A 26,760-nucleotide genomic window follows, 5' to 3' on the forward strand; every position below is an offset into this window, starting at 1 on the left:
TCTTCCATAATATTTAAAAAAATTGTCAAGATGCGTGAAGGCTTTATTCATATTTTTCATTGTTAAAGAGTTTTCCAAAATAAACCTGTCTCATCTACATTAAATATTTGGCTATAGGAATATTCTCCATCTTCAATAATTTTGGATAATTAGGAAATATTTTTTTTTGCAGCATCTTTATCCGCATCAGCCGATTCTCCAGTAAATTTAAAATTATGAAAAGAATACCTCATTTTAAAATTGTAAAACCAACCGTTACTTGCTTGAAAACCCGTGCTAAAATCTTTTTTTAGTCTATCCTTCCAATCTTTGTGCAAACTAAGAGCTTTTGCTTGAATAATTGCAATACTCAGAGGGACATCTTTTTGATGTTGGTCATCGATCCATGATGACAAAGATTTTTCCATTTCATCCATTTTTTTTTGTCGTGTTTTTTTGGAAACATATCTTTAAAGATTGTGGAAAGATATCTTTAGTTTCGACAATTTTGAACTTATTCCATAATTATATTTTTATTTTGCTAAATTGAACATATCGTAGACCTGTTTGTATCATACGAACGTCCGATTGAAGCAAAAGATTCACCGCTATTTCCATCTTTGTCTCGAATCGTGTGAAGTTTATGAGACCTTGATTTCTTTTTGTTCGTATCAACACTGAAGGTTTTCCGTTTCTCACTCATGTTTATAATTTTTTTTTAAAAAAATGTTTTTTTTAAATGTGCGAAATAGCGAATTGTGCAAAAGTCAAGGGCCGCCTGTACGTATAAAATTATAAGTAAATGCCTTATTTCAATTGATAGTATTTTCAAAACGCTATACTAGTTGTATCTGATCAATGAAATACTATTTATTTTCTAAAATGTATTTATGCTTCGTATTTTAGATGACAATAATAAATGACTATTTTTATAGTGTATTTATTATAACGTCTTTCATTGTATTCAATACATTTTTTATAGTATATCATATTTTTGAATATTTCTGATTGAATATTTTTCAATATATTCAACCCCTATTTCAGAATATAATGAAATCGTCACCTTACCTCCCGAGGCAGATGCATTCCCTTCATGCCACGATTTTTTATAGTGAATCTTCCTCGTCCAATTATTTTTGAAGGAGACCCGTCAAGACCATTCCTAATGTGAATTTCCAAGCCCAGCCATACACTTAATCATATTTTATTATTATTCAATACTGTTAGATTGTTAATCAAAATAATAATTTAACTTTAATCTTACCCGTTTATTATCAGACTTCGCCATCTGATTTTCAATCAAAACTAATTTCAACTTGATCCTATGTTTGTTATTATGGATTTGTCATCTGGCCATAAATTTGCGGCGGCCGCAAGACGTCATTGTCGCCCTGTTTGTCTGCATTTCGCACACGTTTAAGACCGAACGCAAATTCGGGCCGGCTGTTTGTTTTCGAACACTGTTTTGTACTATTAAATTATTCATGAGTAAAGCAAACAGACTGGTGGCTGCCTGCCGTGTACCAACTTCTCTCTCGACAACACCCTCCTTCTCTAATGGACAAAAGATGGTGACAATATTGACTGCACCTAGAGATGACGACACACGCTTTCTCTTGACATTGTGGATAATATACAAATCGAACGAGATTCAAAGCGGTTAACTGTCGAGTATCGGTAAATAACATGCAACGCGTTATAGAATATAATTTTAAATATATTTTAAATAAAATAATGAAAATGCATATGTAGGCTATTGACTATATTAAAGATGTTACATATATGTACGTAATCGTTAAGATTGCATAATTTATTGTAATTTTTCGTAACTAGTATATCCGAGTTTTCGGCTAATATTTTAATAAATATTACTATAGGCTAAATTATAAAAATACATATATGTGTTTTATATCTGTAATTACTATTGGAAAACGTATCGATACGATGAAACGTATGACAAAGTTCGCGCAATCCGAAAGTGTCAGTGTCAAGACCATTCTCATTAAAATGTAAAGTTTATGAATACTATTCGAAAATTTCCCACGTGACTCAACCACCTTATAGTTAAATAATGTAAAAACTTTTTCTAATATAATTAGAAATATTACTTATTTTCCATTATGCTTTACATTAACTAAAAGTTCTGTTGATCATTAAATACCATATATATTATAAATATTTAAAAATAAAAAATAATATAATATCTTAATATTGAATTTATAAATAACGTAGCTACAAATACCACTAACTTATATATTTACTCAATTAAAAAGTAAAATTACGTTTAAATTTTCATTACAATTTTCTTAAATTTGGCAAAAATAAGACGGTTATTAATTAATTAATTTTATTTAAAATCGTACAACAAAATATATTTATTTTTTCTCACGTACATATAAATTTATTATTATTTAAATAACATACTATTTAGACGGACAAACATATATTATATTTAAAGTAGCTTACTTAATAACTAAAACAATCCAAAATGTAACATAAAATAAATTGGAGAAGTAATTAAAATATTCGCCATTAAAATATTGGGTTAGCAAAATAAAACAGCTATTAAATCATTTGGATATCATATTTTTTTGTAGGCAGTGAAAAAATATCAGGCTCAATATGTTGCTAGCAAACAAACTAAATTTTATCAGCAAGTGACATTTTAAGTCAACTTATGATTTATGCGTATTTAAATGAAATAAGTCATGAAAAGTTATTAATTAATCAGTAGGATTATAAAATTGATTAGCAACAAAACAATATCCATAAGCTATTTAAACAGAAAAAATAGAATAAAATTAATTTTACAATACGCCAAATTTTTATTTAATTTAATTTAATTATTTCTATAAATATCTTTAGAGCTGCTTAATATGACATTATGTGCTAATCAATCATGTTCTACTTGCTGACTACAAGTGGCAGCTCAGCTGACTATATAGCTGACTAAAACCTCAATATTATGCTGACTGTTTAAATGATATTATTAACAAAAATAACCGCTGCAAAAATACATAAAAAAAATTTACTGACTGCCTACTCAACATTTTTATTTTTACAACTAATATTTAGGCTATAAAACGATTATTTTTTATTAGTAGAACTCGGTAATAAAAAAAAATGTTATTATAATATAAAATTATTACTTATAGTATTCTGATGAATATTTAAGTTTCAGTTTTACGTACATCGATGAGAAAAAATATCTCATTCCACAATTTATTATATGCGGACAAAAATTGTCTAATATCGCGATAGTTCCTACTGAGTTGAAACGCCACTTTATTACGATGCACGCCAATCTTGCTACAAAAACTTATTTTAAATAATTATTTCAAACGATTGTTAGACATGCAAGCTAAGCAAGTTAAATATTTTGAAAAAACTGTAAAAAAATCCGTTAAGGCATATAAGTTTGTTGAATTGATGCAGAGCCTCTAATTTTATCTGCATGTTGTGAAATATCTAAGCTTTTTTAGGCGATGAAGCAAAACGGAAAATTATAAAAATTCGTAGCTTAAATGATACTTAAATAATATACATAATATTTTGGATGATATGAAAAAAATAGTAACCGATAAGGTTTTTGCTTTGACGACATTTTGCTTTGCAAATTGATGAGTCCACTGATTAATTAATTTTTTAATAATTATTTTTTATGGTGCAAGCAGCGTACCGAGCGTTCGATTTTTTTTTAAATTGTTCAGAACAATTTAAAATATCATGGGAGTTATTTGTAGGAATTTATACGGGTGGTGCTCCATCAATGATAGACTTATTAAAAAAATTTTTTACCCTTGTCAAAAAAAACTAATATTACACCTTCTCACTGTTTTTTTGCACAGAGAATCTCTAGTGTCAAAAACAGTACCAGCAGTATTAAAACCTGTACTAGACCAAATTGTAAATATAGTAAAAATAATATAAATATATAAAAACGAGATCTTTAACAACACGACTTTTTAAAACATCTTGCATCTCTATAGAATCAAAGTAGTAGCAGAGTTTTTGCTTTTGCACAAGTGAAGTGGTTATCCCAAGGAAAGTCTTATGCAATTTTTTAGAACTTAAGAATGAATTATTGCCCTTTTTCTAAAATTAGGGTATGTATGATCTTGTATAATGTCTTTAAAATGATATTTGCTGTGCTACAGTGCCATATTTAGCTAATAATGTTGATTGCTTAAATAGCGTAGAACTACATTGTCAAATTGCGTCTTTCGGAAAAAGACTCTTTGAGAAAATCGCATATTAGAAAACCGTAATGCTTCCTCCACACTCTCTGGAAGTAGGCCATGGTTGGGCAAGGATGGAAAATATAATGTGTTAATTCGGGGCTACTTCGGTCGAGCTCAGGTCTGCCCGCTCTAATGTCTCGGCGACCTCGACCGTATTCGGTAGACCTTTGGTTCGGTAACTTCCAGAGAGTGTAGAGGAAGCATAAAGCAGATTGTGTTTCCTTTTTTTTCGTACCAAGAATAATTGGTTACCTTGTGAACTGATTGCGCTCTAAAAATATAATTCTCTCTAATAACTGAAAAGGTATTTTGGATTTTTATCCAAGACGAATACCCACCTCTTTCCATTAGGACACTGAAAATTGAGTTACAGTTATAAGGTTTTTTTTTGACAATAATCAATAAAACTAAGAAACGCGAGAGACTTATTATATTATACTTTACTTTGATGGCTCACAGAGCCTAGAGTAAAAAATGTATTTAAGTACTTTTTTATTTTATTTTTTAGTTTAAATTTATTTATATTATTTATTTATTTATAATTAGCTATATTAGCTAACTAAATTAATAAAATTAATAATAATCTATTATTACCTGAATAGTAAATAAAATTATCAATAACAGCTTTTGCTACCTCACAGTTTTTAGATTTCGAACATGATAAAAAAAAACTTTTTGGATTATTGAAAAAACGAGATCATTTTTTTGCGTAACTCTGTAGATTCCCATGCAAAACGGTTTCCAGTTATCTGATTATTAATGTAGTCCTTAATTTATCAAAGATAAGGCCGATTAGAGTAGTTGAAAAAATTGTAAGTAATATTTTGCCATTCAAATACTTTTGACCTATATTAAAATCTTCGAAAAAAATATGCATATTTTCAAACATCTGACAAGGACCCACCTTTTTTTATGCAGCTGTAAAAGTATACAGCGGTTGTAAAACATTACACGTGTACAAATTTAATTCTTAATAAAAATCACCAAAAAACTCCAGAAATGAAAATTCTTGATTTGCCATTTTTCTCAAGAAATTCTCGAGAAGAAACATTATATTTGATACATTCAGCCACGACAGCTGCTTTAGTGAGTACATATCGATAAGCAGCTCTTACTGAAAGATATGCTAATGAACTCATAATACGTTTTGCCAATAAAATGTTTTCAAGTAAATGTAATAGACTATTCAAAAGAATAAAAAATGCAATAATTTAATTTTGATATATTGCTGTACATCGCAATAAGCCATCATAAATATCTCAAAAAAAATTATGATTTGTACAAAATACTTTAAGCCCTTTTGTCGCCCTGATATATTTCACAGTTAAACTTTTGATAGTATGTATAAATATTATAAAATTAAATTTTTACCACTAAAACTCAATAAACAAACACTCACTTTTACGCACATGTTGGCTAATATCGGACCACGGGTCCGTTTCTTTAATACGCCGACTAGTCAAGGGGCATTAAATAGTTTTACGACTATTCCAAAAGACACAGGTGTGTCGGCGCCCATTTGCCCAAACTTTTACTGCCATATTCTATAGATTATACGGCCCATAATGGGATTCGTTTATAATGTTACACCAGTACGCCCGCAAAGTGATAAAACTAATCTGACCGAATAAATTGGACCGATTGGCACAACAAGTTGACCCGAACGCTTTGTCTAACGAATTGATTTAATAAGCGGCTTCCGAGGCAAATCCGAACGGCGCTGGTGTTTTGGCAGAATTCCCACACCTACGTACTATACATTAGACAGAGTCTGAGCTCTAAGCTTTCAATTAACTAAGCGCTGTTGCTTAGCCCTTAGTCTTTCTCTTACAAGAGTTGTCTGTCTGTGTCCCCGCGGCTTTAAGTGAAATTTCAACTCGAAACTTTGAGAGTAATATTCAGCAAACTGATTTTTGGCGTTTTTATTCGTTAATTATTTAGGTGCTCGTGTAATAAGCAGACGGGAAACGATTTCAATTAGAGTATGCCGTGTCATGACGGCAATGCCAGACTTGTTTGAAAAGCGTCGCACTACTTAAATATCACAACTGTGATAGCGTTGAAAAAACCTACAGGTATAATGATGTCAGTGAAAGAAAAATGAAGTAAACTATGTTTATTAAATTATATTTTAAATAAATAATTTTAATAATATAATTGTACGTGACAACTATAACTTTATAAGCTTTTGGTTTTCTTTTATCAATTCACCTCTTTTTATCAACATCACAATTTTTAATTTTACAGGAAGTACAAAACGTTCGTCATTAAATAACTTTGTATAATTATATCTCATGGTTTTTTTTCAAATCAGAAGGTTCATTACGTTGTATTTAAAAAACATGTTAAAAGTGTCATTTTTAGCTTAAGCATTTTTTTTAAAACAGTGCAAATAAATTACAAAAAAAACTTTTTACAATATTATTTGAACCATTCCAGTATTTATTTTAAAATATCTAATTTTCTCTATTACACTATTTGATATCTTTTTTTATATTTTAATGATGTTTTTCAAGAAATAGTATAAATACTTATAGTTGTCGGTATATTTTTAATTAAAATTTACACCGGCTTACACGACACTAACACTCGAAAGTGTTTTACAACTTTTTTAAAGCGACGATTTTTTTGTACCCAGAGGCGACCGCGTTTGTCTAGCCGCATTTCCAGTTTTTGTTTTCCGATTTCGTTTTTTTGCCTAATTATTTTCGTGCAATGGTGTTTATGCCGCAAAAATTAATTGGTGAAGTTTTCGGAAGCCTTCCACCTGCCTAGTACACTCTTCTCTACCGGTGGCAAAAAATAAAACTACGACGACCTGAAAAAATCCTCACCTAAAAGACGTAAACTTAATGAGTGTTTTAAAATAAATATATTAAAGGAAAATATTTACACACAGGCGCGCGAAAACCTTGCACTCTGCACTTTTACTGGCGTTGGTATTTTTTCGTTTTAATTTTAAATTGAAACGATGTAATTTTTCGGCGAGAGCCTCTAGGGATCAAACGGACCAAATTAATTCTAGCAAAGTGGCGCCGAAATAAACGAAACGAAATGTTAATTCTAACTCAATGTTATAAATATATACGTACATATATAAAATTATACTACCTATGTTATTATTGGGCATAAGTGATTTTGAGTGAAGTTGTATGCGTGCGTACGGCTCGGCGTCGGTGCTGCCCTCAAGCGGCAACGACGCAAATCTAGAGTGGGGGTCGCGGGGCAAGCGACGCGCCCCCACTCTAGATCTGCGCAAGAGTTACACCGAAGACGCGAGGCCCCGCGCATGCGCATCTCAATATTTACCACCCAGCAACAATAAATGTAGGTCAACATTATTACAAAGGTGACCTTCGGGTCACTCTCTCATTAAAATAAATCGAATAAGAAATGAATATTTTAAAAATAAACAAACGAACTTGCATTAAAATAATTCGAATCAGAGATAGATATTTTAAAAATAGACATATTGTCAACCTTTGATAAAAAATATATTTTTTTGTAATCTGAGGTGCATGACATTTTGTATTTTTAATCCTTATGGTTTATTATCCATGAAGCATGACCTTCAACTAGTCTGGACGCGTTTAGAAATATTTTAAAACATCAGTAGTTTTGCGACATTTCTCGTGTAAACAGTATTTCGTTACATTTTTCCTTAAGTGTTTTCGTTTATATTGTTTATAATAATATCCTTTTAAATGTTTTAAATGATTGTGTATTATAAAGTGATTAGTATTTTGTGCTGTAAATAAAAACAAATATAAAGAATTAAGCAGTGTATTATTAAAAATAGTGTTTATAGTAAATTTTAGTGTATATAACTATATAATTCAGTGTATGTGTTAGAATTAAGCAGTGTATAATTAAAATAATAGTGTTTATAGCTAAACTTTGTGTTTATACACACAATATATTTATCGTTATGAGCTACTTATTTAAACGTGAAAAGTGATCAATCTGTTCTTTGTCTACCATGTACAAAAATATGAGGCGCTTGTTTCTGGTGAGTGACATTTTTAAAATATTCTTAGATTTTAAATATATAAGCATATACACAAGAGTTAGTTAAATAATAAAACGAATTGCTAATCAACCGACTTTGAAATTTTAATCAAATTCGCTTTTCAAATGCTATTTAGAATTTATTAATAAGAAAAAGTTTGAGAATCACCTTTAAATTTGTGTTGATTTTTTTAAATAATCGTAAATATTAAATTACAATTATATACTTCTAATGAAAAGTGAATATACAATGATTCACTTTTCGTAATGAAAAAAAAAGTTTAAGGGTCGTTGTTGAATTTTTGACAATTTTTTGGAATAGTCGTAAACTTTAAATTACAATAATATACATCCAATTTAAGGTAAATAATAAAATAATTCGCTTAGAAAAAGAAAAGAAAAGTTTTAGTATTTTATATTTATACTTTATTCGAGTTTGGTCTAGTCACTGATTATAATAGTATTTCTATTAGCAGTCTACTTAAATTATTTATATTTTATGTATATTTTATAAAAAGTTATGTTATATTTTATTTGTACCTTTATTTTGAAGTTGTCATTTATAAGTTGAAATTAATTACAATAGCTGGTATTACCTTATATCGGATAAACGTATGTTATTATAATCATTTTAAATTATTGTTTTTTTCAATCTGTTCTACAAACATACAATTTCACACAATACTTGCTATAGTTTTATAGCTTTTTTTATGTTTACAAATGAGCTATAACCTAATACAGGGTTTCCCAAACTTTTTCAGCGACGGAACACTTGGCAAATCCGAAAATTTTGGCGGAACACTTAGCTTATATTTTAGGCTGGGTAGTTCATAATAAAATAAAACATGTTATTAAAGAAATGTTATTAAATTTATTTAATAAACATAAAAATACAAATAAATAAAACTCCTAGTGACTGATGATTTTGGGTTCTTAAATATCAATTTTTTTTATATCAGGCACAATTTTGGTTAGTTGTATTTTCATATCTGCCGTGCCGTAGAGTCTATTTCTGTATTTTGTTTTTGTTGCAATATACTTAAAAAATCCCACTTCGCATAAATACGTCGTGGAAAACGGAAGTAAACAAACCAGAGCTTGTTTTGACACCTTGGGGAACTCTTCAGTCGGACTCGCCCAGAAATCATTTAATAGCTGATATTTTTGTTTCAAATCAGAGTCATTAACTAAATTCTCTTAATCCCTCAAGCCCACTGGTTTTACTGTCACGGAAAATGGATTCCGAACCCAGGAATCGTCCTTACTAGTTTTCGGAAAATATTCCGAAAGCGTTATTTTCAAGTAATATAGGTGTTCTAAAAATACTTGTGAAACTTTTTTATCTCCTTAAAATTCAATTCATTTAAACATTCATATCCAAGACAGGAAAACAATCAAAATTGTTAGGTTTAACCGATAAAATCTGAAATTGTATTTTTTTATCAAAAGATTCAATTTTATCTCTCATATTAAAAATTGTAATACTTTTTTCTTGTAATTATAAGTTAACATCATTTCACTTTATAAAAATATCCGCCAGATATGCAGATGCATCAACCAGGAAGGATTTGTTAAAAAATTTATAAAATGATGTTGCAAATTATTTTGTGCTTTCAAGAAGACTAATAATTCATTTCGAAGTTCATAAAGTCTCAATAGTACTTTTCCTCTGGATAGCCATCTCACTTCAATATGTAATAAAAGTGCTTCATGTTCACTACCCATTTCATCGCACAAAATTTTAAATAATCTGGATTGAAGTGGTCTAGATTTTACATAGTTCATCATTTTCACGGCTACTTCATAACATTTTTTTAAATTTGTGGAAACTTTTTTAGTCAACAGTGCATGTCTATGCAAAATACAGTGACTGCTAGTAGCATATCTAGTCACATAAATAAAATTCGTATAACAAGCACTAATATCGTGTGATTAATTAACAAAAAAAATATTGTTTAAATAGGATCAAATTTTAAAGGTAAAAAAAACCACACCGACTTATGAAAATTTTTCCTCCAGATTTTATACACATCAATGTTGAATATTTAACACATATTTTCAAGCTTTTTTATCAGATTTATGAACAATTTTTATGTATTAGCAAGACTAACAATTTTTTTAATCTACTCTAAATTTTTGTGAAATATCTATTTAGGCTCCGCGGAACACCTATTTTGGATCCGCGGAACACCAGTGTTCCGCGGAACATAGTTTGGGAAACCATGACCTAATATATAAAAATAATAAATAAAACAAGGGTGTTTTATTGATTATTTTTTTTTTATATTTGAATACTACTGAGCTAAGCTTCGATTCTACTGATGATTTGAGTCCAAAATCTCACAAATATTAAGTTTTTTATTTTTGGCTTTTAAAAGAAAAAAATAAATAAAATCTTAGATTGTTCACAAATATCTGATTCAAATAAAAATCAGAAAATATTTATTGGTAATTTAACCCTTCGTGCCCGGTGGAAATACGGTTTCCCACTTTCGAAATTGCCCTAAAAAGATCAGTGGGAATTACGTTTCCCAATTTGATTCACTACTGCCATCTAGAATTATTATTGGGTATTACGATAAAACATTTACCTACTTCATCGATTGAACTTAAAGTGGCAGTTAAGTTTAAAATTACACGGGTTGCATTATTTCGAGTGTCGTGTGTTAGATAAGTTGAATTTGTAACAAAACTTTAAAATTTTAAGGACAATAAGGATTTTGACGGTCGATTTGAGTTATAAAGACATTTTTTTACTGTGCGATATATACATTTGGGGTGATTCGATCTGAATTTTAAGTTAGCCTTTAGGATATCTCTAGAAAATCAGTTGATCGGCAAGTTTTGTTCGCTGAAACGCCGTGGCAGACCATCAAGCTTTTTGGCTAATAATACCCGAGTACTATAGAATATACCCCTAGAATCTGTAGGTAAACATATGCCTCTAAAAAGTGAAACTTACAGAAGGTAGAGTAAAAAATAAGGCGAAACAAACTAAATGCATGTGTAGAGATTGCGATGTACCACTATGTACATATTTCACCATTTTTTGATCTTTTTCATAAGAAATGATTTTATTTTTATTTTTACCTTAATAATATTGTTCTTTTACTTGAAATAAATTAAGTAAATAAATTAATTTCTTAAAAAAAAAAGTTTTTTTTTTGCGCACAATAAGTACTCTACCAAGTATCAGTGGGAAATATAGATCCCAGAATTTTTTTATAAGTTTCAATCGCTTTTTTTTAATATTTTTTTTTCTTTATTTCTTAATAAATAATAATGACTAAAAAATGCAAAAAACATTTTTAAAAAAATGCAAAAAAATAATTTGAGCACGATAGGGTCAAGTCCAAAAATATATATAAAAAATCAATTTAATGATTTTATTTACAACAATCCACGTCAATATTTATATGTATACGTAAATTATATTATAGCATATTAGCTATAATATAATTTAAATACATAAATATAATAAAAATAAAAACAGTACATAAATATAAATATAAAAAAATACATAAATACAATTATAATAAAAACGAACATAATTATCACATTAATAATTTGCGATAATTCTTAATACTATGAGATATTATTATGATTCTCACTAAAATATTTAATGTATGTTTAATTGGTGATCTTTCATCACACTTTTTGTATTTTGCAAAAAATGAGAACATCTATCGTTTGATTTATATAGCATCGATTTACTTCTGTTTTATTTACCAAATACTTATTGGTATTATCATTTTTAAGTCACATTGATTCTTACATTCTTTATATTTTTTATATTGACTAAAAAATGTTTTTCAATCATATTCAAATTTTTTGGCAATTTAGTACATCGTTAAACTAATATTGTCATACAATCTTTTCGAATTGTTAATCAGATATCCCTGTCCCTTTTTTACCTACCTGCTCTGAATTCAGCCGTATATTTAGTAAAAATAAACGTGCAGCGGTCGTAATTCATTAAAAAAATAAAACGTGTAAATTTAATTTGTAAGAAAAAAATATTTTAAAAACTTTTTAATTTCTCAAATAATGAGAATAATCATTTTGCATTTTCACAAGAAAGTCTTATTACTTTAATTTATTTTTTACAATAAAAATAAGTTTCAAGTTAAAGGTATTTATTTTTTATTATTAGGACTTCCTTTTCCGAGTAAAACAAAAAGTGTTTTACGTTCCCATAGATGTGATATTATTTATTATACTTTCTATGTGTAGATTTTAGCTGCCTCATTTGCCGCAAACTGCTGGATGAACGTCCGTACAAGTCCGTAAAACTTAAATCTTTGTTGTTACATTCCGTTGCTCATTATTTTTATACTTGAATAGTTTCCCATTGAAAGCCCTGCCGTTCACTTGAAAAATAAACACTGAAACTTTTCTTACACGAAACAAAATTTTATCCTGCACGCTATCCTCTTAATACGATACGCGATGAGCAGGAGAGGAAAATAAACGACCGCCAAGAGAACTACAACCGATAGATGGTTTTTGCACGTATAATATATACAATTTTAATTAAACGAATATATAAATGTATATTGTATCGAATATATAGCGTGTTGTTACACAACACTGCGCAAATATAAATAAATCGTCCCGGAGAATATGGCGTTGAAATGTTCCAGCCACTTTCTGTTGTGTGTGATATATATATTTTCCGAAAGAGTACATGTAAACTAGCTTCGTTCGCGAAGAAAAGCGAAAGTTTGGCATTCTTCTTGGGGAAATCGCGAGGAAAAGTTTTCCTCCTTTGTATGCCCTCTCCCGTATTTAATATCCGAAATAAATTCGTTGCTGGTAAATAATTTGGGGTTGCGGTTTAGCTGTAAGCCAAACATTGCTTGTTTTGATTAAAAATAACAAATTAAATTTTGGAACATGTTAATATGTACATACATACAAATTCTTCAATAAATATTTACTGCCTTTGTTTTATTATTATGTAAAAATGTGCTATTTAATATTCATTAATATTTGACGCAAAGTAAATCAACTTTTCAAAACCAATGTTTTATTGTTCTTATTCAGAGAGCATACAAACATTGTTTCCAAATAATATTTTATTGAAAAAAATATTGATACATGCTTATATATTTTCAGCAGTAAACCGTGTTGAATAAAAATAACGTTTGACCTCAAATACTATAAAATATTTCACCTAATTTATATATTATTAAAAAACAAACAAATCACGTCAAGTTCAACAATGTTTAAACGATATTTGTATTAAAATGGTTTATTTTATCTAACTAGTCTTACAGTCGTAAGATAGAGTACGCGTATTTTATAAAGTAAAAACACAGTGATTTTTTTATATAAACAATAGGAACTATATTTTTTATTCGAATATTGAAATAAGTTATTAAAGTCGTACGACTTACCCTGCTTTCGCAGTATCTTGTATGGTTCAGAAGTGTATTATACAATATAAATACATATAAAATATAGATGTTTGTTCAGATCAATTTTATTTGTAATCGCATTCGGAAGATATTCAAGTGTAAAACTATGATTTATCACGCAGAGAATTGAGGTTGAACCAACATGTTTCTGTGTGACTTATGTGTCTGGTTTGGTCGATTGAGCATCTTGGTAAATACGCCGCTTTTGGCAACGGAACAGTTTAGCAATATGGGAATTGGTACCAACGGCGTCTAGACTTTCCTTTTTCCGCCTCCTTACTCCAATGCCATAATTTAATATTTATACTATTTCCAATTTCAAAACCCGTCTCCTTCTATCCTATTCTTCGATCGATTTCGCGCACTTTTTGCACACGTTCAATAGACTAATTTTGCGCTTAAGCGTAGTAGAGCAATCCAATTCAGGCTTGGTGCCAAATTCGGATGCTTAATGAGGAATAAATGTTGCTAGTTGCAATTGTCTAGAATTGCAATAACATTATTGTAGCTTGCGACGTTTGAATAACAATTGTTATGTATAATGTATATATATTCACAGACTACGAAGCTAAGATAAGCCCTTTGATGCAATTGTACATTGTATAGATAAGATTCGGCTTATTGTGCATTACTTGTACGCTTCCATATTTGAGACAACTACCGCCAGCTGCTTAATTAGTACTTGTTTAAAATTTCCATAGTGGGCTCTAGATTTAATTGTGGTTGCTCTACAATGTAGAAATCTGTAAAGATCAACTACATAGAGTACTATCGACATTATTTAAATAATCTTTATAGTATAATTTTTAAATTAACGATAATTATTAATAATATAATACTTCCATTTACATTTTTTTATATTTATTTATTTGATGACCGTGAATATATCTTATGAGACTAAAAAATGTTACATATATATGTATATATATTACTTTACAATCCACTAAAACAAAAAAAGATTGTAAAATATCATTTATACGAAAAATGTATTTTTAACTTTTAAGCATAATAATATCCTGCTTATAACTATTTTAAATTTAATAATAATTTCTACAAAAAAGTAATAGCTATATAATAACAATATGATAGGTATACAGTTACCTAGCTTGTAATTTAGTTTAGAGTTTGAAATTAATAATAAAATTGGTCCTAACACAATATTTTATGACAGTTAATCAACAGCTAACTTAATTAAACAACTTTCCAGAGTGGAAATTTAACACGGTAGCCCAAAAATACGTTATTTTTAATTTGTAATGCAACAGAAAAATAAAAAAAAATTAATCCCTTTTTATCAATACATTTTATTTTAGTGCACAATCCGTTATTGTAGCCAGTCATTCTGCTCTTTCCAAGCCACTGTCATGGGTCCTTTAACCAATGCATTATTTATTATTTTGCTTTTTGTGAAAATTATTATTCGCTTCTATTTTTTTTATAAAACTTGTTTTTTTCTGGATTAATTCTGTCTCATCAAAGACACATCTTCTACATTTTTCAGTTTGTTTACCTAACTGATTAATTTAAGAATGAGAATATTTAGATGTTGTATATCCTGTGTTCTGCTATAGGGAGTATAAATTGTTGTTCATTGAATAGACGATCATAAAAAAGCTTTTAAAATGTCCACATTTTAAATATTTCTTGCAAACAAGCTTAAGTCGTACCCATTAATAGCCTTCTTCATTCCAATGTGCAGGCACAGTCATTGTTTTGATTATATCTTAAACATGAATTGTGTTGTACTATGTAATAGACTCTGAGTAGCAAATAAATCAGTCTCTCTTGTGCTTGCATAAGCATAGTTATTTTTAGAATTTAATTTAAGGCTGTATCTTTTACTCTATTTAAATTGCAAACTCTTTGATTATTTACTATGACCACTGTATCATAAGCATATTGCTTGGTATTGAGTTAGACTGTGTATTTATATTCCTTTGTATTCAGCAGTACATCAGTAAAAAATATATACTATATGTATATGTTAAAAAAACATTCCAATTATGTATTACACCTTATTGTGTTTTAATATGATTTGATGATTGCTCGCCTATTATTTTATTGCTCTTAATATTTATATATATTTTATTAATATTTTCATATATTTTTTATTGTAATCAATTAAACATACAAAATAATGTTGCAAGTTACATTCAAAACTGTATACTAAAATTATCTTATCTTGTTCTTTTTTCATAATTTTTCGTTACTTTTTATAGCATATTTTAAATGTATATAAAAATATCAGTAAAACACTGTTCATTCAATGCTTATTGCACTACTTTGTATTTTACTTGAGGTTGTAATAAAAACAATGATTAAAAATATAGGTACATGATATATGCATATATCAGTATTATTTAGTTTTTCTAACATTTTCGTTTCCGGACTCCACGTCCGACCTTTTCCCGACTCCGACTCCAAACTTAAAAATTTCGATAAGATAATCTTAAAATATTAAATTTATGTTTAATTATTTTATTTATTTATTTTTATGTAAATAACAACAAAGAAGAAAGAACAAAAAATAATTATAATCATATTTCTTAGGATTACTGCCGCGCCATTGTAAGTGTCTACGTGTGACCACGCCGGCCGGTGGCATTTTTAACATTTTCGTTTGTATAAATATGCATTTAGCAACATTTTTTTGTAGAGGCATACTTGGATGATTGTTGTAGATGTTTCCAGATTTTCATGTATACATCTGTTAATTTCTTATAAAAATGATTAACAAAGTCTATAGAATGTGTGTTTTTATAATGTAAATAGCATACATCTACCATAATAATCAGGGCTGTGGAGTCGGAGCATTTTACTCCGACCGACTTCAATTCCTGTGTAACCCTTTCCACTCTGTAATAATAATTTTTTAATTGTTCATCGTGCGCCATGCGTTTGAAGTCGGTAATATGAAGTAAAAAAAGGTAATATGCACTTAATCAAATACCCAACAACACCCGACAGACCACCGGCCGGCGTGGTCACACGTAGACACTTACAATGGCGCGGCACTAATCCTAATAAATATTTTTATAATTATTTTTTGTTCTTTCTTCTTTGTTAAAAAAAAAAATTTGAAAATAAATAATTAAAAATAAATTTTTAATAATTTTTTTAATTCAGTGCCGGAGTCTGAAAACGAAAATGTTAGAAAAACTAAATAATACTGATATATGCATATATATAAAATATCATGTACCTTTATTTTTATTCATTGTTTTTATTACAACGTCAAATAAAATACAAAATAGTGCAATAAGCATTAAATGAAGTGTTTTATAGATGTTTTTATATAAAATTAAAATATGCTATAAAAATTAACAAATAATTGTGAAAAAAAAACAAGATAAGTTATTTTTAGTATACAATTTTTAATGTAGCTTGCAACATAAGTTGCAACAAATATAGTTTTAAGATGGTGCGAGAAAAACATGTTTCCACACTATCTCACATTATATTTATAGTTATTATTTAATAAGGATAATGGCTCATCTTACGCTGTTTTTATGTAAGTTAAGGGTCTTAACAATTTGACTACGGATTTATATAGGTAGTATTTTACTTTAAATTTATTTAAATACTAAAACCACTAACAAGACAACAGAGTGGAGCTGGGTTGCAAGTTCGCGATTCGCGTCCATTTGTTTTCGTTTCGCAAACGCGCTCGGGGTATTTGCACAAAACGTCAATAAAAAAAAGGTCGACCATTCCCGGTTTGCCCTCCGCATAACTCTCCGGCTCTTTGCGGAGGGCCACATCTTCTCCGGGGCGCTAACCAGGGCCGCTAAAGCGTCTCTAGTTGAATTTTATTGGGGGCAATTAGGCGAGGCGGGAATAAGAATGGCCCGGGAAAGCCTCCTCCCTCCCGTTCCAGGGCCGCCATTTGCAATTAGCCTAAAACGTCAGGTTCAAATGTTAATTTTCGTTTCCGTAGTTAATCAATATTACACTCATGTTTTGGCGCTGCCGCCGAAGTTTCACCCGGAAGGGTTCGCCCGCCCGCCCGACCCGTGAAATTTAATTAGTTGATTAAGACCGCTCTTCATTGGACATCAGTCTTCAAGACGTATCTCGCCGTATTCAAATTCGTTTATTCGAGGGCAAAAATTTACGCACCCTCTGACTTTTCGGACCCGTTGCCCAATTTAAACAGTCAAAGGTCGCGCGCCCCTGCTTTAATTCAAACTTTAAATTCAGTATCACTATCATCAAATGTTTAATAGTATAGATGTACTAGCAACGCTAAAAGGATCATTTAAATATAACAGGATTATAATTACACTATTTGATTATTTTAAGGAACGACAAATAATTAGTCTTACTTAAACTTTATATAACTCATTATTTCTTATAAATTATTTTAAAGTCACAATTTTAAAAATGGCATACAATAATAAAACTATGATTCTTGCTATATTACTGCTTTGTTCCGAAGATCGAACAGAACTGTTGTATTAGATTAGAGGACTCTTGTACCAGTTTGAAGGTCGATTAGTAGATTAGAATATATGAAAGCTCTACCTGACATGAGTTCGGCTTAACTCTCGTTAATTTAAAGCAGGAGCAATGTGATAATTCAAATAAAAGTGAAGTGTTCAATGAAAGTTTAACTTTAAAGTAGCATTCTGTCTTATATGATTTAATCGAAGGAATATGAGGATATCAACTATTTTTTTCCTTGACTATAAATTATTTAAGTCAAAGCTTGAATTTATTTTTGAATAACAAATATATTATACTTTCAAGCTGTCTCTACTAGCGTATTGATCTAAAATGTCAAAATTCGACAACATTGTTCTCTACCTCTTGGCCTATAGACAATATTTGCCTCAATTGCTTACAGCAAAAATGTGCATAGATTTGTCTTATTTTGATAGTCAAAAACCATTATGAATCTTTACATATTCCCTTTTAACTTGTCTTTTACAACTATTTTCAACGACGATTATGGGTAGTCTCACCAGTACCTCGACATAAGTGCACAGCGTCCTATGCGGACTAAACATTTGCGCGCCGACATAATGGCGCGGTGTCATTTGCGCGATAATTGAAAATATAAAAACAGAATTTGTATAAAAATAAATATAAATTAGGGTATACCTACTGCCAAATATGATATATTTTATATGATTTTTATTTTATTTTAAGGATTTAATTGAACATAGAAAAGGTCACTTATACATTATCTAAATAACAATAATATGAACATTTGTCTTATCTACGTTTATGTTGTCCTAACTAATTCTAATTTCTATATATTATAATTCTAGAATCCATTAAAAACATATACAAAAAATAAATTTTTGGTAGTTTCACTTGATTTGTAGAGTGTTGAATTTAATTTGTAAACTGTTTAAAATGTTGCTTTTACCGCGTTCGTGTCTTTTACAGTCTCGATATTTCGCTAAATATGTCCTTCGGCATACTCAGGAGACAATTATTTGTATTACATTTTTTTTATCATCGCACAAATAATTTTACACACTTAGCCAACTAAAATATATTAAACAATTTTGCTGCTCAGTATTTTTTAATATAATAAAAATCATCAAGGTGTATAAAAACAATTAATTAAATTAAATACATATAAAAGCGATATTTGTAAAATTTAAAACCCAAATTAGTTTGTTTTTTTCATATAAATTAAATTATTTTATCTATTTTGCAAAAATCTTGTCGTATCATTAAGAAATGTTTAACATTAATTAAATGAAATTAAAACAGATTCTTCGTTACACAATAAACAAATGGTTAATATAGATCTTATACAAATAAACAAAGGTATTAGATATTTTATATAAATAAAAGCGTTTCAGATAAATACGCTCCGCGCTGTTTTTATAAATTAAATTATTTTTAGTTAATTAAAATTTTCATTTAAATAAGTACAATCTATATTATTCAATTTAATTTTATGTGATACAATGAGACATAAAAAATAATTATGCACCCTACTTAAGATGTACAAGAATTGATAATAAGTTCCCCTCTAATATTATGTAACAAAAAATAATCTAGTTCTTCTAAAGTAAATATTTAAGTCAACCCTATATTAATAAAATTAAACTTTTAGTTAAATAAGATAAATTTGATGTTTAATTAAAATACAAATGAATAAATTGCTAGTATGAATATAAAAAATAGTATTATCTATATTATTATATTATTTTTATTTTGCTAGATAAGCTTAAATATTGTAAAACAAAGGTACTATAGTCATTATGGGAAAGGTCATAAAAATATATATGCGACACATTAGTCTCTAATATATATAATTTTATTTTGCGATAGTAGGTTATAAATTGAAACATCCAAACGAGAAAGTATTTTCCTCTGTTAATTAATGTGATATTTATTTATTTTTTATTTTCTTAAATGCATCTAAATCTTTTAAAACTTGCATTTAATAATATTTTAGGTTTATTGTGTATATCATAATTTGTAAACTGCTAAATTTCTAATTATTAACAACACATTGAAACTAAAATTGTTTGCGCCTTTATACTGGATACAACTTAACATACATAAATCGTACAATGGAAGGGGAAAAAATATTCTTACTTTTCGAAAGTCTTAGTGTGAATAGTTTTCTGACTTGTAGCTTAATGATTTCGAATAAATTTATTACGAATACTAACTAGATAGCGGCTCAAGCAGACATAATTGACTGCATAATCCTAGTGAAGCTGGCTCTGTAGCATTTGCCCACTGACACATTTCTACTGTTTATTTATAGTGCCATATCAAGGAAAGAAATAGAAAAAAAGTTTTAGAATCTGAGCACAACGACTGGGGTCGGAAACGAGTTACTCGGTTCGTCACCACTTCCCCCGGCAGACTAACGCAATTTAACTTTTGCATCCATTTGTCATCATGCGGCACGCTCACCCCATCTGGAAATATCTCTTTTTTACTCCTTACCCTTCCGCATTTTTACAATGCTGCCGCTGTTATCTCGGCGCCTTAATGCTTTATCGACAGTGTTAAATGAAGGCTGGTTCATTGTTGTCAGAGCGAAAACTGGAAACAGTTAGAATGTTTTACTTATTTTATTTTAGTATTTCAAATAATTATAAAAATGCATAGGGGAATCATTTACTTTTAAATTATCTAAAATTGAATTTTATTCTTCATTCTTTATCTGCACCTATTTTAATAAATATATTTACAATGTGAGATATTGTTGCTGAATACATATTTCATAATCAATATTTTTGCCGAAATAGTACGAGTCACGCAAGACATTCCAGTCAAGATTTAACTTCTATCGAGGGTGAAATAGTTGTATCTTTATAAGAAGGGCATATGTGGCGCTAAAATCAATATTAGACATGCATTATATGTATTTCTTTTTGTATGTATATACAGATATTTATTACAAATAAAACATATCTCGTGATCCTCTTTAATATTTCGTATAAATATTTCTTAGTTATAATATTTGTATATCTATGAAAAATATTAAAATCATTTAGATATAAATATACTAAGAATTAAATTTGTACACCCATACCTCGCTTTACGGCCTAGATACGTTCCACGAAACTTGGCCGCAAAGCGAAAAGCCGTATAACGAATCAATTATTCTAATACAAATTCATACAAATTCAATGGGATCGGTTCCAAATTTGTTAAATATGTAACATGGTTTATCATTTAAAATGCATTTTATCTTTTTATTTCATTTAAATCAAAAATGCATACATAACAAGTACATACATTTGTACATAAAATAATAACAGACTCCAAAAACCAACAATAATCCATAAACAAAAATGAAACAACTTCATGTTACATAAAATATGTGTATGAATACATACATAATTTTTTTTAAAATGGCTTTAATCTGAAGACGATGAAGAAATTGTAACGTGCAGATCACTGTCGTTCTCATTTTTCGCTGGTAAGGATGGGCCTGGCTTAAAAAAATTGTCCAACGTTGTTTGTCTTGCCTTTTTGTCTCTTTCGTTCTTCAGTGATTAATAACAGCTAATGGCTGAATTAATTCCTCGAGAAACTTTAGCGCTACGTTTGACGTCAGGATCGTTTTCAAGGAAGATGTTTATTCCTTGTTCGAAATAGGAAAAAGCTTTTGACAATTTTTTTGATGTTAGCTGTTTGAATACAACAGGCTCTGTCTCTTCATCAAATGCCGGTTCTGCTTGCAATTGAATGAGTTCCTTATATGAAAGGGGTTCCCTATCAGCTTCAAGTAGATCAAGCACATCACGTTCGTTCAAACCTTCAAAGCCGAGATCATGTGCTAGATCCAAAATGTTTTGCCTAATTTCAGGAAGGCAATTAACTTCCGCATCAGTACTTTTTACACATTCTGGCCATATTTTTTTCCAAACATGGTTCATTGTTGTTCATTTTAATTCCTTCCATGATTCACTGATGCTGTCAACAGCATCCTTGATGTTATAGTTTTTCCAAAATGTTTTAATTAAAGATTTACCATCGGTTTCCCTTATAAGTTGTCGGAAAGTTCGGCGTAGGTAATATGCCTCAAAAGTGGCTATTGCACACTGATCCATTGGTTGGATCAGAGCTGTTGTATTTTTCGGAAGGTACTCAATCATGACATCTTCAGATAGTTCGGATAAATTAGTAGGATGCCCTGGTGCATTATCCAAAATTAGCAAAGCCTTGTTGCTTCAGTTATTGTCTCGCAAATATTTTTTCACTTCTGTGCAAAAGTGATTTTTGAACCAATCCTCTAAAGTAGCTTTAGTCATCTAAGCTTTCTTGCTGGATCTTCATATGACGGGTAATTGATTTTTATTTAGTCCTTTAAGAGGCCTTGGATTTTTGGACAAATATATTAAAAGTGGTTTTAGCTAAAAATTACCCGCGGCATTTCCACCAAGTAGCAAAGTTAATCGTTCTTTAGAAACCTTATAACCAGGCGCAGATTTTTCGGTTTTTGAAATGTACGTGCAATCAGGCATTCGCTTCCAATAAAGCCCTGTTTCGTCTACGTTAAACACTTGTTCAGGTTTATGACCACCTCTTGCAATAATTCCCATTAAAATGTTGGGATATTCCTTAGATGCGGGCTCATCTTCGCTAGCTGCTTCAACTTTCATTTTAAAATTATGCAAATTAAATCTATTTTTAATTTTTTTTAAAAATCGACATCGAAAAAAAGTTTTTTTGCCGTTATAGCGAAACGTAAAAAAAACGTAATCGTAAATCGAAAACGTGCCTTAATTGAAGAGGGCCGTATACAGAGCGGCCGTATATCGAGGTATGGGTGTATAGTTTTTATTAATATTATATATTTAATCGTAGACAGATTTTATAATGTAATAAAAAACATTTTCAAAACCGCAGTACAATTGCGGCTTTAAAAGTGTTGAGGCTTAGATTGAAAATTCTAGGCAACTACAAAATGTAGTCAAATGCTTCGTATGCTCTATAGCAGGGGTGATAAACTTGTTTGTTGTCGGGATCTACTTCTTACATAAAAAAATAATCACGAGCTGATTATTAAATTCCTTAAATGGGCAATGAGTGGGGGTAGAAATTAATTAATAGTTAATTGTTAAGTAAAATTTGTTTTTTCGTGTTGCGATCTATTCATAGATTCTGTGGTTGGTTAAATGTAATTGTACTTTATTTTTTTGGACAATCAACAAAATTATGAAAATAATTTCATAATGTTGACCTTCGTAAGAAGGAATCTTGGGTGCGATTATCAAAATCACAAGACTTTTATTTTTTATCATTTTAAGATACTTTCACAAATATGTATTTTATAAAATTGTAGCAGAACAGTTGGACCAAAAACATCCAATAAAAGCTTGTTTTTTGTACTAAAGCAACGTTTATTGCACTGTTAGAGACTATTGAATCTATAAGTTAAATTACAAATAGTCCTTTTTGACTGATTTCTGATTGTTTCTCTCATTTCAAACGTGAATCTAAGTGAAGATCAAAGTACTTGACCTAGCTCACTTAGGAGATTGCCACACCGTTCATCTTTTTACGTGAGGGAAAAGCTGCTTTTGGTCTACAAGAATACATAATAATTTTCTTCGCAGTCATTCTCATTGGATATTATTTAAAGTTTAGAAGACCACTGTTAAACATAATACCAACTATTTTACTTTCTCTAATAAATTTAATAGGATTTCTATTTTTTATTCAGCGAATTTATTAGAGCAAAAAATAATTATGTTGCGTGTATTATAAACAGCAGCTACTGCTTATAATACATATTTTCTAATTATTTTTTTAATGAAAATTATAAATTGCATAAATAGCGTTATCCTTAAAAATAACTATTATGCGTGCTATTAATAATTTAATAATTTTGCCACAGGAGTTGGCACATTCTAAGACTGCCTTTAAACGTTCCAGCTGGTTAACGCAGCAGTTATCCAACATTATAAACATCTCTGAAGCAAATTTTGCGAGCATTACAATTTTCAAGGTGTAATTTTATACAACGAAATTAACCGTGTTGTGTTAGCGCAATCCCCAAAGACAATTTACACGGGAACATCGCCCGCACCTGGCAGTCGATGATGAAAAGCGAATATAATTTCAAGGAGAACGTTAAAAAAATACACGGAGATTTTCCCCCTTGAGCGAAACCCTCCTGGGTATAAGTCTAGTGACAGAGAATGAGCTATAAAAAATCGTCAACCGGTTTAATTTATAGGCGTGCGACTGCGTCGGGAAAGATTTATTTTCATCGCCGGCGACAGCGAGAAAATTAGAACTTGCTTTAATTATTATCCGGCACAGAGAGAAAAGTGCCCCGAGATTGAAGCAATCAAAACACCGTTTCGGCATAATTGAATTTAGCGACGTTAACCGTGTCCGGAATTTGACGTGGCTCGTCAAGCCGAAACGTCCAACTGCCGTCGCAATTTTGAACGATATCGACAGTGGAGAAGGATATCCGGGACAGTAAAACTTAACAGACGATAAAATGATAGGACGAAATGTAAATTAGCAAAAATAACTATTATTGGTCAAGACCAAGCAAAAAATAAGAACATTTTTATTCATAAATAAAATTGGCGAATCTTATTAAAAAAAATCTAATCCGCTAATAAAAAATATTTTTACAATAATAATGTAACATCTTAAATTACTTTATTTATGTTATATGTAGAGAGAAGTTATATTGCATTCTAAATTGAATTTGCGAATCGTAGGTACAATGGTATTTTTATTTCTAGTGCGGCAGCAAAACGTGCTAGTGTCTCTCAAACGTCACGGCAAACTCAATTAAAGTTATCCGGTCTCTAAGGTCAACAGACAGTTACTGACAAAACCACTACAAACGTCCCATCGAGAGATTGATATGTTGCTGTTGCGGAAAAATGTAGTGTTGATGTCCGTAAACGATTTCTAACTTTTCTCGTCGAACTTTCCCCTCTGCCGCGAGGGTCAATAAAATTGCTTTCAGCTATCATATAAAGAAAAGGAATAAGATATACACACGTATAAAAAGAAAAAAAATCACAAAAAGTTTTATTGGAAGCTTTCTCATTCTAGTTTTATTTTGTTTTGAAAAAAGTCGAGATAGGTTATTTTATACTTCCTATGTAAGATACGACGTACAATCCAAATGTACAATAATATATTATAGGATTACATTTTTAATCATTTCTCCTCAGGCGTTACTTGTATAATCGAAAGTCTGTTGTGATATTTAATCAATTAAAATAACCGAAGCACATGATTAAATTAATTAGTGAGGTCTTTAAATTTAATTTTACTACCAAGATTTATAGCAAACTTTGCTGTTGGAAAACTAATTTAAATAACGATTACATTGCGGTGCCGTAACAACTATAAGAGTTTCAGTGAGTTTGCCATTAACTGGAAACTATTTTATCATAACTGTCTTGTGATGAAATCAATTTACTGAATACAATATAATTATAAGACGGGGATAGTGAATACAATAATGAAGCATTGAATTAAATTAAAAATATACATATATTAAAATATAGTAAAGGAAAATTTTTAAATATATTTACAAATAATTTTATACTCTTTGTTTTATCATGACTACCTTCTTATTAATTATATATTGTATTGCTCATTAAAAAAACTAAGAGCTTAGATCATTAATATGGCTCTGATAAATTGCAGACAGAAAGTATTTATATTATACTTCCCGATTATATTTTGAAATGTTGCGAAATTATTATTGCTGCTCCTCTGCCTCATATTTTTTATTTGATTCACTAGATGTCATCATTTTCTGATCTTTTAAAAGTCACCTCTATTTATAAAAAGGTTGACAATCTTTTATCAAGAGCAAGGACTTCTGCTAAATTATTAGAAACAATTATCCATTGACTTTTTTCACTTTCGATAAGTTTTGTTAGACAAACTTATAAATAACAGCATAGTTTTTGTTCTGCTCGTTCCAATGTAACAAATCTCCTATATTTCACCAAAACAATTACAAATATTTTGCTGCGAGATTACAGGAAAATGTCGTAAATACTGATTTTGAAAACGCTTTTGACAACATTCGTAAATAATATTTCAGTTACTACAATTAGAACTTTTTTGAGTCATTTGAACGATCATAAACAGCTTGTACCCTATGTCTGTCGATTGTCTAAAGCATGGTTTCCCAAACTATGTTCCGCGGAACACTGGTGTTCCGCGGATCCAAAATAGGTGTTCCGCGGAGCCTAAATAGATATTTCACAAAAACTTAAGAGTAGATTAAAAAAAATGTTAGTCTTGCTAATACATAAAAATTGTTCATAAATCTGATAAAAAAGCTTGAAAATATGTGTTAAATATTCAACCTTGATGTGTATAAAATCTGGAGGGAAAAGTTTCATAAGTCGGTGTTGTTTTTTTTAACTTTAAAATTTGATCCTATTTAAACAATATTTTTTTTGTTAATTAATCACAAGATATTAGTGCTTGTTATACGAATTTTATTTATGTGACTAGATATGCTACTAGCAGTCACTGTATTTTGCATAGGCATGCACTGTTGACTAAAAAAATATCCACAAATTTAAAAAATGTTATGAAGTAGCCGTGGAAATGATAAACTATGTAAAATCTAGATCACTTTAATCCAGATTATTTAAAATTTTGTGCGATGAAATGGGTAG

Source organism: Plectrocnemia conspersa, unplaced genomic scaffold (assembly GCF_051122295.1).
Source record: "Plectrocnemia conspersa isolate PC_06_02 unplaced genomic scaffold, ASM5112229v1 ptg000003l, whole genome shotgun sequence".
Lineage (NCBI taxonomy): Eukaryota > Metazoa > Arthropoda > Insecta > Trichoptera > Polycentropodidae > Plectrocnemia > Plectrocnemia conspersa.